Below are 16,774 nucleotides of genomic sequence, written 5' to 3'. Positions count from 1 at the left end.
CAGTTTTTGTACTCAATCCTGCCTGCTTGTCCAAAAATGGTGTTTCAGTTGAATCACAGTGTCTCACAAAAAGCCCTTTGATTTCTTTAAAATCCCCTATTTGATGAAAATTCAAAATGATGCATTTGGTATAATTTTTCATTTCCTTGTGGTTGGAAAACTCCCACTTTCATTCTTTTAATCTCCAGCAATGAGGGAAAGGATGGAGGGAAGTGAGAGAAAGTGAATTTTTCCCCACTGAAAGAAAACAAACATTTTAATGCTCTTTAATTAATGTAATTTTAATTTTAAACATTTAATTTTTTTGTGAAAGTTATTTTTGTGACCAGCTCTACCCATTACCATCCTTAACTTTTGGTTTAACTGTGATTATGTATGAGGAAGACAGCCATTGGGGCTCTGCTTAGGCACAAGGGTCTACCTGGGTTAATCCATTTATGCATTTTTCTACAGAGCAGTACACAATACCACAATGTTTGTTTAGTTATATGGTGCTGTGCAGGTACTTTTAATTTGTAGGAGTTTTCATACATTATTTATAACTACTTGCATTGATTCCATAAAGTCAGGCCACGGCCTTACCACAAAGTAGAAAGATGATTCTGAGGGGAGGATAGCATCATTTCTAAATTCTGGTTTGTATGCATTTTATTTGGTCATATGACAACACAATATACAGTGCAGACATAAATTCATCTCTATCTCAGAGCAAGAATGTGCAGCGAGTTGTGGTATTATAAGTCATTTTTTCCCACTGGAAAAAAATTGTGGCTGTGGTAACTCAAGGAACATTACCATTTGTGTTTATTTTTCATGACAAGATGACAATTATCTTGCATTCTAATTGTAGGTGTCAGTTACTAAAATAACCTTTTAATTTTAGCTTCCTTCCAACTCACTTTTCTCTTCTTTCCTCCTTGTGATTTTTGCACCTCTATTAAGTCTAATTTCCCCAGACTACTTCTGTAAATAGAAAGGCTAATGAATAATGGCCATGAAAATGCCAAACGTAAGAAAATGGAGACTTTGCAAGGTGAAAAAAATGGACCTTGTCACAGTTTTCACAGGTTCAGATCTTCGTCTGCTAGTCTGTCTCCAGGGTTAATGGGATATTGTACATCAACAGTTAATATTACCCTTACCAAGTATTACAGAACTAAAAAGGCCAAATACTCCTTTCATTATCCCACATTCACCATTAAACCAACCAATAAAAAGCCAAGGCCTGTGACTGAGACAAAAAACAAACTATAAAAGCTGAAGGTGCTATCTGTACAGGAAATGAGAATTACAAAATCATGCCAGCCCTAGTCAACTCAACAGGAAAAGCAAAACAAAACAACACATACCTCAATGGCTGAGTTATCTATTCTAGAAAAAGGAGAGGGACGTTAATTCATAGACCCGGTCTGAAATTTTTTGCTAGTTATTTTCAGTTTTGTGCTCTCAGTGTACAAGATTACTGTTCACATTATTTGTATTAAAGTAGGATTCAAAGCATGCTGGATGCTGGGCAAACACATAGGATGACACTCGCTGCACCATGGAGCTTACAATGAGTGGATAAGATAGACAAACCAAATACAAATGAAATGACTGAAGGGATAGGAACCACCAGTAACCATCCAGTTACTTTTTTCACTGTCCTGAGTATCTCTCACCTGCCCTCCCCTCCTTCTTTCACTTTGGCTAGTGAAAAGCCTATCAGCCCGTTCTATCATGACTACCCAAACATGACCTCCTTCTGCAGCACAGATTCAGCTAGAGAGCTTAGGAGATGGACAGAAACAGCAAGTCATGGGGAGACAATATTAATGGCATCTGATTAATGGTGTTTGAAGGTCAGAGGCTTGCTGGGGAACAAGGCTCATATGGCTTCTCCTGTTCCCTGTAGTCACTTGTGCCATCCCCCAAAAACCAAGGAGTGGAGCACAACTCTGGTAGATATTTTCCCTCCTGGAAGGTGACAGCTCACGTAGCAACATGTTATGAGGGAGCAGATGGCATTGGTGGCCCAATTACAGAGACAATGTGTAACTGTTGATAGTGGGGGAGCATATATTTTGAGCCCACTGTCTGCAAAACAAATAAAAATAAAAATATAAACCCTGACAAAAAACTTGGGGGGCACATGATCATGTATGCCTCCCTCATCCCATGCATCGCCTCTGCCCAATTACTTATTATTATATTTATTATTTCTATCTTGAAGTCACTATGGAAATACATGGATACACTCTCTCAAAGATTTAGAGCAAGACAAATATATTTGAACCACACGAATTTCAGAGGCAATGTAAAAATATTATGGCCCCAATTCTCAGCTGTCTTGGGGATGTTGTGTGCCATGCTGGCAGCCGAAATAGTCCTTACACCAATATATCTTATATAACATAACTTCGTCATTTTGGTCAGAAAATGCTGATTTGTTTAAACCAAAGCTTTTCACAGAAACATATCTGTTTTGTTTGTCAGGTCCAAGTTGGAATTTCTGAGCAAAACCAGAGAAAGAGAGCACATACCTCTCCCCTCCACCCCCCAAACAGCCAGTAGCCCAGGGGTCATAGCAGTCATTTGGGATGTAGGAAACCAGGTCTTTGCTTTGTCTGATTCAGAACAGGGCCTTGACCCCATCCCAGGTGAGTGTCCTAACATCAGAAGCTTAACTTTAAAAAAAAATTCTGAAAGTATGATATTTATTACAATGTGGAAGGGAAATAGGTTTTAAAACCTCAAACTTTTTTGCTAAATGGAATTCTTGTTTTCCCAGTGCAGAGGGAAAGGAATGCCATTGTGGTCTGGGATCATTTGCAGCCACTTTAATTTAGAGCAGCATTCAAGCCCTCCCCTGAGTCACGATGAGCGCATCTCAGCCACAACAGATCAGGAACTATGATCAAGAACTATTCTACACAGTTCTTCTAGGTGAGATTCTCATCCTTGTTCCTACCCCATATGATAAAGAAAAGGTCCAAAGTGGTGTAAAGGCCCCCTTTCCATCCAAGGGAGGATTCCTCCAGGATAGGCTTAGTGGAAGACAGCCATAACTCTCTCTTCTGGTGACTCCCTCACAAGCTCAGGGGTAAGGAGAGGCTACGGATGGGGGAAGCAAATGTTGCTATGTTGCAAGGCAGCCCTGAAGAGATTCTGAGCAGCGCTGCAGTCCATAGGCAGCTTGCCATAACTTAGGCTTTCTCTACACTACCCAGCTTTTAGTAACACAGTTGTGCTGCTGCAGCTCTGCCTCTAAAAGGCACACAGTATAGCTTCTGTTTGTCGGCAGGAGAGAGCTCCTGCTGACAAAGTGCTGTTTAGACTGGTGCTTTTTGTTGGTAAAACTTTTCTTGTTCAGGATGTGTGTTTTGCCAATAAAGTACCTTCACTCCAGATAGACCTAGGGTAAAATTACCTAAGTGACTAAGAGCCGACCAATAACTTTCAATGGAACATAGGTTCCTAAGTTGCTTAGGCCCTTTTGAAAATTTTAGCCATAGTATCTTCTGGCTCCTCCTGATATACACCAAGTTACGGATTACCGTATCTTCTTTGTCAACCAGTTTTCTTCCAATATTGTGAACAAAGAAAATCAGCATCAATCCTCCTCATAAGACTGTCTTCTTTACTGTTCACTTGAAGGACTCTGTCTTCTTCCATTCCTTTTAAAGTTAGGTTGACCAACAGGAAATAACACATTCCACCAAATACCAAAGAAAAACAACCTGCATAAAAACTCCTTAACATTAAAACCAAAACGTAGTATCATCAGAAGACAGCAGCCACTCTAGCACCTTGTTTATGCAAATCAGTAGTCAAGTTTGTTCAGTATTTTATAGTCTGCTACAGGTGGAGACAAATTCATTAAAGCATTCAGAAACTAGTCTTATATCTCTTACAAAGACACAGATAAATATAGTTCTTGCCCGAAGGAGTTTACTATCTAAGAGATGATAATGAGCTGACAGGATACACTGGGAAAACTAGAGAAAATAATAATCTAAAGTTTGTTTTGTTTTTTCCTTTTTTATTGTAAACTCACAATTTGTTCCAACAGTTAATGACCCCCACTGTTGAAATATATGTCTTCTTTCCGGTTTTAGTTGGTCTTTCTTCAGCTTCCAACAATTGGATCTCTTTATGTCTTTTTATGTCAGATTAAAGAGCCATTTATAACACATCTTTTTTTCCATATAGGTATTTGTAGATCACGATCAAGTGACCTCTTGACTTTCTCTTGGATAAACTATATAGATTGAGCTTCTTTAGTCTCTCATTATCTTTTCCAGACCTTGAAACATAATTGTAGTTCTTTTCTGAATTCTTTCCAACTTGCCAACATCCTTTTTGAAGTTTTGACACCACAACTGGACAGAGTATTCCAGTAATGGTCTCCCTGTTGGTATATACAGATGTAATATCACCTCCTGACTCCTCTTGATATTCTCCCCTGCTTATACAAGAATCACTTTCGCCTTCTTTGTTACAGCATCACACAGAGGATTCATATTCAACCAGTAGCCCTTTTCTGTGCCAGTGCATTCTAGAATACTGTCTCCCATCTCGAGTGATTGACATTTAGCCATATTAAAATGTAACTATATTAAAATATGTGTTGTTCAGATGAGCCCAGCCTGCCAAGCAATACAGCTGGATCTGTATAATTGATCTGTTCCCATAATTATTTACTACTCTATCAATGTGAATCATCTGCAACTTTTAAAAGCAATAATTTTATATTTTCTTCCAGAGTATTGTTAAAGATATTGAACAGCATTGGGCCAAGAACAAATCCCTGTAGAATATGGCAGGGGCCATGTTTTAGAATATATTTGCACAGTTCCTAGCACAATGAGGCCCCAATCCTGAATGGTGGCCCATAGTCACTACTGTAAAACAAATAATAAAATGTTTTCATACCACACTCTCCTTAAGCAGCCTTAAGATCCCAAACTACCAAATCCTGTATTCTGTGAGGTTATGAACTATTCTAGTATATAGGAAGGCTATTTTCAACTTCTTTCATTCTCTCTCTCTTGCAGTTTTAAAACTTTATATATTTTTTTCTGGATAAAGACTAGTTTGACCAAGGAAAGTAAATATACAAATTTTCAATCATGATAAGCAAGTACAGGAAAAATCTTTAATGGTTCACACTTGGAATAAGAACATTGTAGTTCTTATGGGATTCTGTTGCCATTTAACAGTTTGCTTATAATCTGTTCAAAATACATTATGACTACAGCAGTTAAGTACCCTTTTCTTGATTCTGATCTCACCAAAGAATCCACCTAAGTCAATGGAGTTACAATAGCAGACAACTGGAATGAAATTAGATCAGACTCAAGCATTGACTCACCACATTTCTTGAGAGAAAAAACAAACCAACCATTCCTCCACAAGGCTACGAAGACAAAAATGGCAATGTCATGTGTGTATATATATCATAGTCAAACTATGTGACTGTTATAGTATTTTGGGTAAGATTTTGATCTGCTTTTTTGCTTCTTTTCTACTTTGAACTCTACCATCTACAATTCTATGCATATGTTCTAAAGTTTAAGAACAGCACAATATTTCATCCTACATACTTGAGCACCAATCTAAAATATAGCTTACATCCACACTTTTTCTATGGTTCCACAGAGTAGGTGCCTACATACTCTTATGTTTTAAAATGTACACAATAATATAACTTGCAAACTGTTATTCTTCAATTCAGTGATTTCCTTTGTGGTAATAATAATATTAAAAATATGTTAGGTGTGGTTTGTAGCCTGGAATAGTTTGGTTGTAGCTTGTTATTCAGATATTTGTTTTAGTGGCTCATTTACAGTATCTCAATTGGCCAAAAAATTAAGACAAAAGAAAACTAAACCAAATGACTGCTTTGTTGTTGTCCTCCTTTGCTTTACATTTAAACATAGCTAGGTAGGTGGCATGTGCCTACCTTTTTTTATTCTTGTTACATGTTTTGATAAAAACATGAAAATTCAGTAAAAGAGCTGTGTATTTACAAAAGCTGTAGTTCAGTTTGCCTCCGGATTTGGTGAAAGGAGATGTGAAGGAAGAGAAATAGATTGGGTACACTGTGGACAGGGTGAGAGATGTGAACAGTAGTCCCATAATAGCGTGTTGGTGATAGTTGCCCTTGCTAGGTGTAAATAGAAGACTAAGGCCCAGATCCTGTCCTGCATTAGGGCAGCTTTGTGCTACTCTGGTATCTTGCCTGTATTATGACTGCAGTCCCAGCTACAAAACCTTAAAACCTGCCCCCCAGCCACGTATGGGTGCATAGGCCCCTAAAAGAAGCAGAATCAGGGAAGCAAGCCTCAGAGTTTATTTCTACACTGCAGTTGGAAACATGCCTACCAGCCCAGCAAGACAGAGTCATGCTAAATTGGCTCCAGCTAGCATGCTAAAAATAGCAGTGTGGACATTACAGCAAGGGCAGCATCTTGGACTAATCTCTCAAGTCTAAGCCCATATGACCCCTGGGTTCAAGCTCACATGGCTAGCTCGAGCTGCCATCCATGCCACAATGTCCACACTGCTACTGTTAACATGCTAACTTGAGCAGAGAGAGCGCAACTCTGTGTACCCTGGCTGGAAGGCATGCTCCCAGCTGCACTGTAGACATACTCAGAGAGACAGACTCATTCAGAAGGGTCTCTGCTGTGCTCTATGATGCTTCTTCCAAGATAGCATGGGAAATGTTTGAGGGACCAGGCAAGTAGTGGTAGACTCTGTGATGAGCAAATAGTTGAATAATTAATCAGATCCAGCGCTCAGCCCCATAAACGTACTTTTATTGACTTCAGGCTCTTTTTCTGTCATTCTGTGACCAGGCAAGTGAAGATTCCATTTCCCTCCCCACCAATCCCTGTGGGACTGCATAACACTTGGTTAGTGGGGAGAGGATTAGTATATTGCACAAAGGGAACATTAGCGAGTATGGGGTCAGAGAGAATTTTAATGTCTATAAGTGACTACTGCATAAATCAGTGCACACACGTCACTTGGTTCTGAGTTGCATCATATGAGGGTTATTTTAAAGCATCAGGTGTTTTACAGTTTTTCTAATGTCCAAAATCACGGTATGTGACAAAAATCACTGAGGCTTTACTCCCCCGCCCCTTCCATTTACTGAAAATGGGATGTGTGGTCTTAATATTTCAGTTTTTTAAAATAGAACCCAAAGCTCAAAGTGTACTATATGCATTACATTACTTTTGTGGCTTACTTAAGTTACAAAAACATAACAAGCAATAGAAAGAATCCACGTGAATATGAACTATTGCAAAAAAAGAACCCTCCCCATGCAAACTGCTACTTACAGTACTTCCTGTTTGCAACATATTTAATGTCTTACCTTAATCTATTTGACTCATAACCAAGGTGATTTCCATTATTAGGCTGCGTAAACTACATAAAATATACTCCAGATATGTTGAATATTGACTCTATTTCAGTGCCAAAAACAGCTGGAAAAATATCAGCTGTTGTTCAACAAACTAGAAATTGTTTGCCCATTATGCTGTTGACAGTAACAATTGCTGTCAGCAGCAGAGCTAGGATCACATTGATCCAATTAGTTTAATGCTAGACCAGATAGAGCTAGAGAAATGCTGATCGATGTGTTCCTATCACTGCCCAGCTTGGGCAATAGTGTTTGAGCTACTACAGGCCAACTATACTCCCAACTATGTGTAGCAAAGGGAAAGAAAAACCCTCTATCAATACAGAAATAAAATTATGAAATTCTAACCAGTGTATTCAAGACTGACTAAATCTAAATGCAAAAGTTTCACTCTATTCATGCATATGATGCTTCTTAATGTTGTTTCCAGAATACTGCAAAATGAGAATTTTTCATTTTGTATAAGAAACGTTTTTCACTAGGAAGTTGGATGTCATAAAAATCCTGAATTTTCACCGGTTTTTAAACCCATATTGAACTGTACCTTTTTTGAGATTCTAAATTGTTTAAAAAAAGTGTTGTTTCCTTCATGTTACCAGACCAGATCAGAGCCAATGAAATACCATGAGAGATGTTGTTTTTGCAACAGTTTCAGTGGCAACAAGAAGTAGAAGTACTAGAAATCTCACAGAAAACCCGTTTGAGATATTTCTAGCACCATTTTGCAAAACTTACCTGGGCAAGATTCAGATAAGCACCCAAACTATAGATACTTACCTGAAGCAGGCACCTGATGATGAGAAGTTTGGCACAATTCTACATCTAATACCAATGAACGTCAAATGAGTGAAGCAGTCAGAATTATGCAACAGACTGAGCCATCTGACAAAGAATTTGAAAAAGCCTGAAAAATGTATTCTAGTGACTCAAGAAGATCTTCCTGTGTTGTACAAGTTCTGACTTCACAACTGTGCTAACACAAATTTCACTTTCATTTTGACTATAGCTGGGCCTTCACTAGAAAAAAGAATGTGTTTTTAACCCATGTTAAACTAACCCCTGTTAAAATCCAAGTGAATACAAGGCAACAGTAGATTTAACCTGTTAACTGGGTGAGGAAAATCCAAAGAGGGGAGCCTCAACCAGTTTATACAGGTTAAAATCATAACTGTAACTGCCCTATCTTCAAAGCAGATTAGTTAATACAGATTAAAAACTCATTTTTTTCCTAGTGAAGACAAGGCCTGTACAATTGGTGGCTCCAAGTTTATTGCATGGGAAAGGCAAAAGAACAAACTTTCCCAAGTATTTAAAAACATGATAAAAATGTTTAAAATGGTTATGCAACGAAAGGCTTTTTCTTTCTGATGCTATGACAAGTTGCAGTTGGTGTCCAGAATAAATGGTAGGGATTTGGCCAGCTAGATACACCCCAAATATCCCCCCTGTGCACACACAAAATTATTTTTGATCTCTCAAATAAAATCCACCAATTAACTAACCCACCTGGAGTTCTTCCTATCCCACCTTGTCTACAGAAGCTCCTAATTTATAACTCCTAGAACAGCTTTCCTAATCCTCCTGAAAATGAGTGGTGTCCCTGCCTTCCACTTCCCACCTGAAACAAACAACAGGAATCTAACTGATGTATTTCCTACATTCCTCGCTCCTTGCCTGGTCATAGGCTTCTACTGTTTCCCTTTTTTTCCCAATTACAGTCCTCTGCCTACTGTTTACTTGAAATCACAAACTGGCCAGCTCCTGAGTCCCACTTCAGGTTTTCCCCATTGGGCCTCTGGTGCAATTCCTGAAGTGAGGGTAGTACTCTGCAAAGGGGCTGCAACTTTTCACTCTTTGGGGCAAACTTTTTTCAGCCCCAGCAGCAACTGTAAATGCAGCCTTAGTGGCTACAAGCCAGCAAGCCCCTCTGGTCTCTCCCTGTCTCTTCTGCACTCCATGGATCTGCCATAGTGAAGGAACTGGACACTGCCAGCCATCCCAGATTGCAGTCTAATGGATGGGCTACAAGCTGGCCACAAGCAGCTCTTTCTTCCTTCACAGCACTCTTCTCCCCTATCCCTTGAACTTTTCTCCATTATGCTGCTGGAGAGAAGGTTGGAAGAGAAAGGCATCTGCCCCAAAGGGGATTTGTTCAAGGGAGGTGATTTAATTGGTGAGGTTTAGTCTCTTTTGCCTCGATTTACTTGACATCATTGGCTATTACTAAAGCACCTGGTTGTCAATAAGGGAGAAATACCTATGGTACCTTAAGTTATTTTTAAAGGAGGTATATGTTTAAATATTAAATATTCTTTAATCATATGCACGCTTAGCACAAAGTGAAGAACCCAAGAAATAATATCTCATTCTTATATAGTGCTTTCCATCAGCAGATCTCACAGCACTCCAGTATCTCAAATCCCACATTAGTGTCCTAATCACTGGACCATAATGCATACCCAGTCCTACTTTACTGTGACAGACATATCCAAAGACACCATATTTCTCAAGAACAATAAAACAACTTCCCGTTTGTACGTAACATATCACTGAGTATCTACACCACAACAGATAATATAGAACTTTTCATTTTTTTAATCACTTTGTATTTATGTATTATTTTCACTTTGATTAATGTATTATTTTGTGTTCCACATCTTAAACTACATCTACACTACAGCCGGGATTGACACACTGAGATCCATCCATCGGTCTAGTGAAGACCCACCAAATCAACAGCAGATTGCGCTCCAATCAACTCCTGTACTCTACCCCCAGTGAGAAGAGCAAGGTAAGTTGATGGGAGAGTCTCCTGTCGACCCCCTGTGGTGTAGACCCCACAGTAACTCAACCTATGGTTCAAGGTGTGTGTGGGGGGAGAGCAAGTTCCACACCCTAGTGCCCAATGCAGCAAAGGCACAATCACCTGTGGATCTAATACACGATAGTGGCATCTCTAAAAGGTGGATATTTTGTGAATGTAGACATCTGTCAAACTGAGGTTCAGAGAGCTCCCCAGTATAGCCCGGGGCATTCAACGGGCATTCAAAGCCGGAAGCGTCAACTTAGAATCAATCTGCCCCTAACTTAAAGAAGTCAAGACAGCTATAACACGTTCACAATTGCTCAGACAAAAAGCATATGTGCTGCTGCTTTCTAAACAAGCTGGAAGTAACAGAGACCCCTGCTGTGAGCCTCGCTAAGAGGGTATTACTATAATTAGGCCTCATAGTCACAACAGCATCTGTTCCTGTTGCAAGGTCATCACAGGATAAATAAGGGCACAGATTTGGGCAAATTATGCAACTAGAAAAATCACTTTTGTATTATGTAGGGCAGTTGGCATACCATGGACGAAGCATGGCCAGAAGTTATGCTGAGATTTTTAACCTGGCTCACTGCCTCTGAAGAAAAACTTTAAAGAAGACCAAAGCTGCTTCATATAGACAACTTCCACCAGTAACGAAGCTGTAGGTTCTGATGCATCCAGGAAGTGATATCAGATAGTGGAGAGAATGAACTACTGAGACCAGGCCGAGAGAGAACTGTACATTCTCAACTCAAAGAATAAATCCTGTAAGTTTGGGGAGAATACCCTGTACTTTTCATACAAAAGAAAGTCATTTAAGTGCAAACTGGAAAAGAGCCTTAACTAAGGAACCAAAACCAGTGTCTCCATAATTACACCAGCATTCTAACAATACTCAAAACTGTCTTTTAAAATGATCACCCCAAAAGGCATTATATATATGCTGTGTAGACAGGAGAACTTAACAGGTGCCACATTTCAAACCTCTCATTGATAACACATGTGTCCATTCTCACAGATTGTCTGCTTTCTTGTGTGCATGACTGGCAAGCACTCCAGCATCAAGAGAAGGTTTCTGGAGGAGGGAATAGATCTCTGTAAGTTTAAGAACAGTTAGTAGCCTTCCCTGGCTGAGGCACAGTCATAACACTTGCTTATAGAAAGATGGGAAAAGATCAGAATTGCAGGTGGTCAGCTTCAAAGAACCCAGAGGACATTGCTTTCGACCAGCCAACAGGAGATAGTCCATCAGTTGCCTGTAATTCCAATCATCCAGAGGCCCACCTCTGAATCAAACTCCAAAATCTATGCAGAGTATAGCAAACACATCATTTGGAAGACCTAGTAAAGGGGTGAAGCGTTGTGAATTTATCAGACTGCATACTGCCTGAAAGCTTGCTGGGAGCTCTCTATTTAGTATTCATGGCTGGGACAAGTAACAAATCTTGGCATTAGACATAACTCTTCTCTACAACTGTATAAAATAGTATGGGTTAGATTGTGGCTGTAGTGCTAAGTAGGGGGCAACACATAATAATACTTATCCAGGAGAAGTCCAGAGTCACAATTTGGCTCCTACTTCCTTTTTTGCTTCCGAGTGGAAAAAATCTACACCAGCTCATTACCTGGTTACTTCTCTCCTCACACCAGTTTACCTGCATTGGCCAGCACAGTGGGGAGAGAGTGGGGCACAGTCAAAGGTACCTGTCAGTTCTCATTCACACATTCATTCTCCATTCACCTATGTGCAAGAGGAGTTAGCCTCACAGAGGTTGTGTTAAGATACACAGAAGACACCATCACAACCTAAACATTTGCCACACTTTCAAGATCACGGTATGGTAGTAGCTTCTAAGTATAGGAAGATAATGTGGACACTGTCTATACATGTGGCAGAGAATGATCTATCACATTTCAAATAAGCACCCATATGTACCAGCATAGGGTTAGGATATAATTGGGTAGATGGGGACCTCCATCTGGAAAACAGAGCACAGACCTTTCTTTTCTGGCAAAAGACCTATGTTTTTAAGTTGAATTACCCTTGGGAAAAGTGGGTTAAACTACAGGGGGAAGAAAGAAAAAAAGAAGTTTGTGAATTCAAACAAATTTTGCAACTCTCCAAAAAACTGAATTTCAAATGACCAACAGCACATTGCAACAGTAAACATTAAAAGTATCAAACAGACAAATACAGACTCTTTTTATATAATCTATGTTCCTTGTCTTTGACTTCACTGCTTTAGTATACACAGAATGCTTTTGTCTCTGAGAAGTTCAGACACTTTGGGTTGTCATCACAGTAATAAAAAGCTTGTCCTCCAAACACAATACAGTTAGTGTGTAAATTGCAAAAGGGAACTTCAAACCATGTATGATTTCTCTCAGCTATGACCCAAATTTCCAGAAAATAACCAAGCTATTTTTTGTGATAATGGAATCAGTTACAAATGTGACTGAGTTTTGCATAATATGCAAAGTAACCAAAATCAAACCTTTATTATACTGTCACACAAAATGAAATCTTAGAATGCTGACCATCATTAAAACATAACAGGGTCATGTGTACCTCTTGCTGATTAGTTATTTCTCTGTGTAAGATTAAGGGGCAGATTGTGAGATTTATACACAGCACTATGTTAAGGGCAATTCAAAGCAATATGGCCCAAAGGGAAGCTCTGGGAGAGACTGTGATTCAAGAAGTACAACCCCTCTCTGAGCAGATCAGAGTACAGAAAGAACGTGTATAATGCATCATCCAATAGGCTGTGTCTACATTAGCATCTTCCAGGAAATATCCCACCATTGCATTTCCACTGAAGCAGCTCCATTATTATGATAATAATAGGAACACTAGTGTAGATAGGGCACAGATGTTTTACCACCCTATTATGTAGACTTAAAAACACCTGTCTTCTATCTGCATTAGCACTCCCACTGTTGCTATCATAAATGCTGCTGCAATGGTGATAATTTAACAGTGGGAGATTTCCCAAAATACGCTAGTGTGGTCCTGTAATGGTGCAATGTTCTCCTCTCTCCCTTTCCAGCCAGGACAGGGGAGACCATAGTTATAGCCTTGCCTCTTTCTCACCCCCTTTGGGATGGTTTGCACATGAGGTGTTACAGGGAGAGAGTAGTCACTTGGCTCATTAGACTGCACGGGCTGCAGTTGTCTCTCGTCCTTGCACTGCAGTACAAAGAGTGTAACAGTAGCTCCTGGCATCTGTGGAGCTACATGACCCCATCATGTAATAAGCGCATTAGCTTCCACAGAGAGGAGAAGGCTTTTTTTTTACTCTCCCTCCTTCCTTTTCAGAACAGTTTAGCCCCAAACAATAAAGTTCCAAACTCTGCCCTAAATTACACAGTTGTGTGAATGTAACTGAGGGCTGGTGTTGGCCCTTTAATGACTATATACTTTTGTGCACCCTTCACAGTTGCTTATACTATATGCTTATAGTACTAAAGTTAACAAATAATGCCAAGAGGAATAAAATAATCATTTAAATATTAAAATTTGCGTCTAAAATTGTCTCTGTGAAAGGATATATAAACATAACTCTTATCACACATCTTTAACAATAGGCTTCATGAATTGCATTAAAGTTAATGTAAGGTTCCTTACCTACAGAATCATGGACGTCTTCTTCTTATCTCCAACTGCCATCAACTTGTAACTGTTTAACTGTTTCTAAAACCGGAAACCATGTAGGTCACATGGCTAAAGGGTGCAATTGGTTTAATCTCCCTCAGTTTATAAAGACAGAAAGAAAGCAGGGTGGGGGAAAGTAAAAAACCCACTTCCTGCAAAGCAGGAGCTAACTATCATACCAATAAGTCACTTGCATCGAAGTCTATAGAAGAAAACCTTGAGTCTTGGATAACAGGCAGCACAATAGGACAAAAACAGATTTTTTTCCGCTAAAATTACTATAAATGTAGAGAATAGCATTAATTTTTTGCAGATGGTAAATATGTGGTTTCAAAGGAAATGCTGGGAGGAATTGTGCTGCTAAGCCCTGAGACAACTTCCCTTTTCTTACCTTCTGTAAATGCTTTGAGTGCTAAAATAAAAAGTTTGCAACAAATCTGCTTGTGTATTTTTTAAAGGGAGGTTTAGTAAACATGTTGCTTATCATTCAGTTACTTAGAGTTTGTAAAACAGTAATTCCAACCACAGTAAGTACTCAGAAGGTTTACTAGTGAAGTTATATGTGTTTCAACTTCAGGCTGGTTAAACCCACACTGACAAACATTTCTGTTTCTTTAATATTCTGTTTTAACATATCCTCATGTGCCAGTTCTTAGGAAACCAAGCAAGAACGTCTGTTTCTCTGGATAACTTCCCATAGTTAGTCTCAACTATTTCCTCACCCAGACAGAGTGAACCTAAGGAACTGAAATTAGAACTATTTATATCTTATGAGCTCCACAAAAGCCCACTTCACTACCTTATACCTCTATAAATAGCTTCCACACTTTCCATTCCATCACAAGTGACTTTCCTCTGTTCAGTAGAGAAGGATGAGACTTCTTCCATTGTGCTATCAATGCTTATTTCCTGGCTGACTTGCTATAAAGGGTCATCAAAATCATCGCAAAGTTTGGCCCATTCGGACAATGCAGGACAGCCTGCAAAACTCTCTATTGAGCTTTTGGTAGGATATTGTAAGCAGGGTCTGAATGAACTCTCACCTGACAGCTAGTTGGGGAGGGGGAAGAGACTTTAGGTGCAAACGGTAATTACATGTTTCAGAGTAGTAGCCGTGTTAGTTTGTATCTGCAGAAAGAACAGAAGAACTTGTGGCACCTTAGAGACTAAAAATTTATTAAAGCATAAACTTCCGTGGGCTACAGCCCACTTCACTGGATGCATAGAATGGAACATATAGTAAGAATATATATATATATTGTGGCGGGGCAAGGCCAGATGGCTATAGAAAAGTAGTCTTATTGGGATCCGGGAAGTGGGCGGGCGAAGCCCGTCCACCGCTAAAGGATCCCCCCCAGCCTAAAAGGGGGATCCACAGGACCTAGATACCCAAAAAATTCCGGGGGACAACTAATGAAATAACAGGGACAGGAGGTCAAAGGGTCAAACGAAGGGAACTGGACGGGGACACCTAGCAGAGAACCCTGGACAGCACCCACTGCTCCTCAAAGGCGTCAAGGGAGTCAGAGGACGCCGCCCAGAGGAACTCTGCCCGGATATGTGAATGGACCGAGGATCGGAAATAGGCCCCACAGTCACAGGAGACTCCATCGGCCAACCTCCTCACTCTGGTTTTATAGATGGCCATTTTATCTAGGGCCAGGAGGAGGTTGACCTGGAGATCCTATGACTTTGTGGGGCCATGGATAGGGAGTGCATAAATAAGAAGGTGAGAGGAGAAGTGCAACCAAAAACGTAATAAAATATTGGTGAGGAGCCGGAATAGGGGCTGCAGCCTGGCACACTCCAAGTATATATGTGTCAGGGTATCTCTCACGCCGCAGAAGGGGCAGGAGTCTGGGATTGAGGTGAACTGCACCAAGTACACGTCCGTGCTCACGGCTCCATGAAGGTGCCACCAACTGACATCCCTGGCGGGCCTTGGGACTAACGTGGAATATAGGCTGGTCCACCGGGGCTCCTCACCCTCCAAAGGTGGCAGGAGGTCCCGCCATTTTGTATTGGGGCGGGATATGAGAGTGAGGGCATGAAGGGTGTGGCGCATGAGCGTGTAGAGATGTTTTTTTGGCGCGGTTTGAAAGCAGACCGGCTGCATCTCGTGCAGCCGGCTTCCAGTGAAGGGGTGAGGGGGTCGGTTGGGTCCAGGGGGTAAGAGTCCAATTAAAAGGTCCGGCGGGCCTGGGGTAGCGGGTGGGAAGGGCGTGCCCTCATGCAGGACCCGGTCGAGATAAACCCGAGCAGCGGGCGGCAAAGCAGCCTTCACCTCCTGAAGTATGCGCCGGGGAGTACAAGGTCTGGAAAGCCCCATGCACTGAGCGAGCGTCAGAGGAACCAGCCAGTCTCCCCGGTCATAGTCCAGGAGGTCTCCGACTCTTGTGACCTCTGCCAGGACCAACCTCTGGCACACTGAGCAGGACTCTGCCACCTGAAAACGGAGCTGGGGGTTGTGTAGCAGGGGCTCCGCGAGGAGATCTGCCCCCTCCGTGGCCGCCACGGACCTGGTCGTTAAAAAGAGTTTCCAGGTCCAGAGGAGGTCCTGGTAGAAGACCGGCAGCCCAGAGAGGTCTCACGGAAGACCTCTCGGATGGAGATAAAGGAGCTGCCGGTCATATCGGAGCCCTCGGAAGCGGCGCAGGAAGGCGTGCGCCAGTATGCTCCATGCCGGACTACCTGCACCATAAAGGAGCCTCTGCAGGGCCTGGAGGCGGAAGACATGGACCTGAGTAAGCAGACATTTTAGGCCCTGTCCTCCCTCCCCCAAGGGAAAGATGAAGAACCCCTTCAGGGACCCAGTGCAGTCCAGCGAGCGTCAGAGGAACCAGCCAGTCTCCCCGGTCATAGTCCAGGAGGTCTCCGACTCTTGTGACCTCTGCCA

The 16,774-nt window shown here is 41.1% G+C and overlaps 1 protein-coding gene across 3 annotated transcripts in view; it reads right to left on the bottom strand.

Moving 5' to 3' along the window:
- ARHGAP15 (Rho GTPase activating protein 15) overlaps positions 1 to 13,997 on the bottom strand; it is a 450,542-nt gene extending 436,545 nt beyond the window's left edge. The window contains exons 1-2 of one of the 3 annotated variants that reach the window (XM_043505081.1): positions 8,329 to 8,353; positions 8,192 to 8,273 (exon numbers count right to left, since the gene is read on the bottom strand). The gene's annotated coding sequence lies outside the window, so the exon portion shown is untranslated. Of the gene's footprint in view, positions 1 to 8,191; positions 8,274 to 8,328; positions 8,354 to 8,920; positions 9,028 to 13,851 lie in introns of those variants that run through there. The other 2 variants (XM_038422842.2, XM_043505082.1) reach the window with 2 other exon arrangements.
- Between the last annotated feature and the right edge of the window lie 2,777 nt (positions 13,998 to 16,774).

This window comes from Dermochelys coriacea, chromosome 11 (assembly GCF_009764565.3).
Source record: "Dermochelys coriacea isolate rDerCor1 chromosome 11, rDerCor1.pri.v4, whole genome shotgun sequence".
Lineage (NCBI taxonomy): Eukaryota > Metazoa > Chordata > Testudines > Dermochelyidae > Dermochelys > Dermochelys coriacea.
Note: the sequence above shows the minus strand (reverse complement) of the source record. Positions and strands in the feature narration are given on the sequence as shown.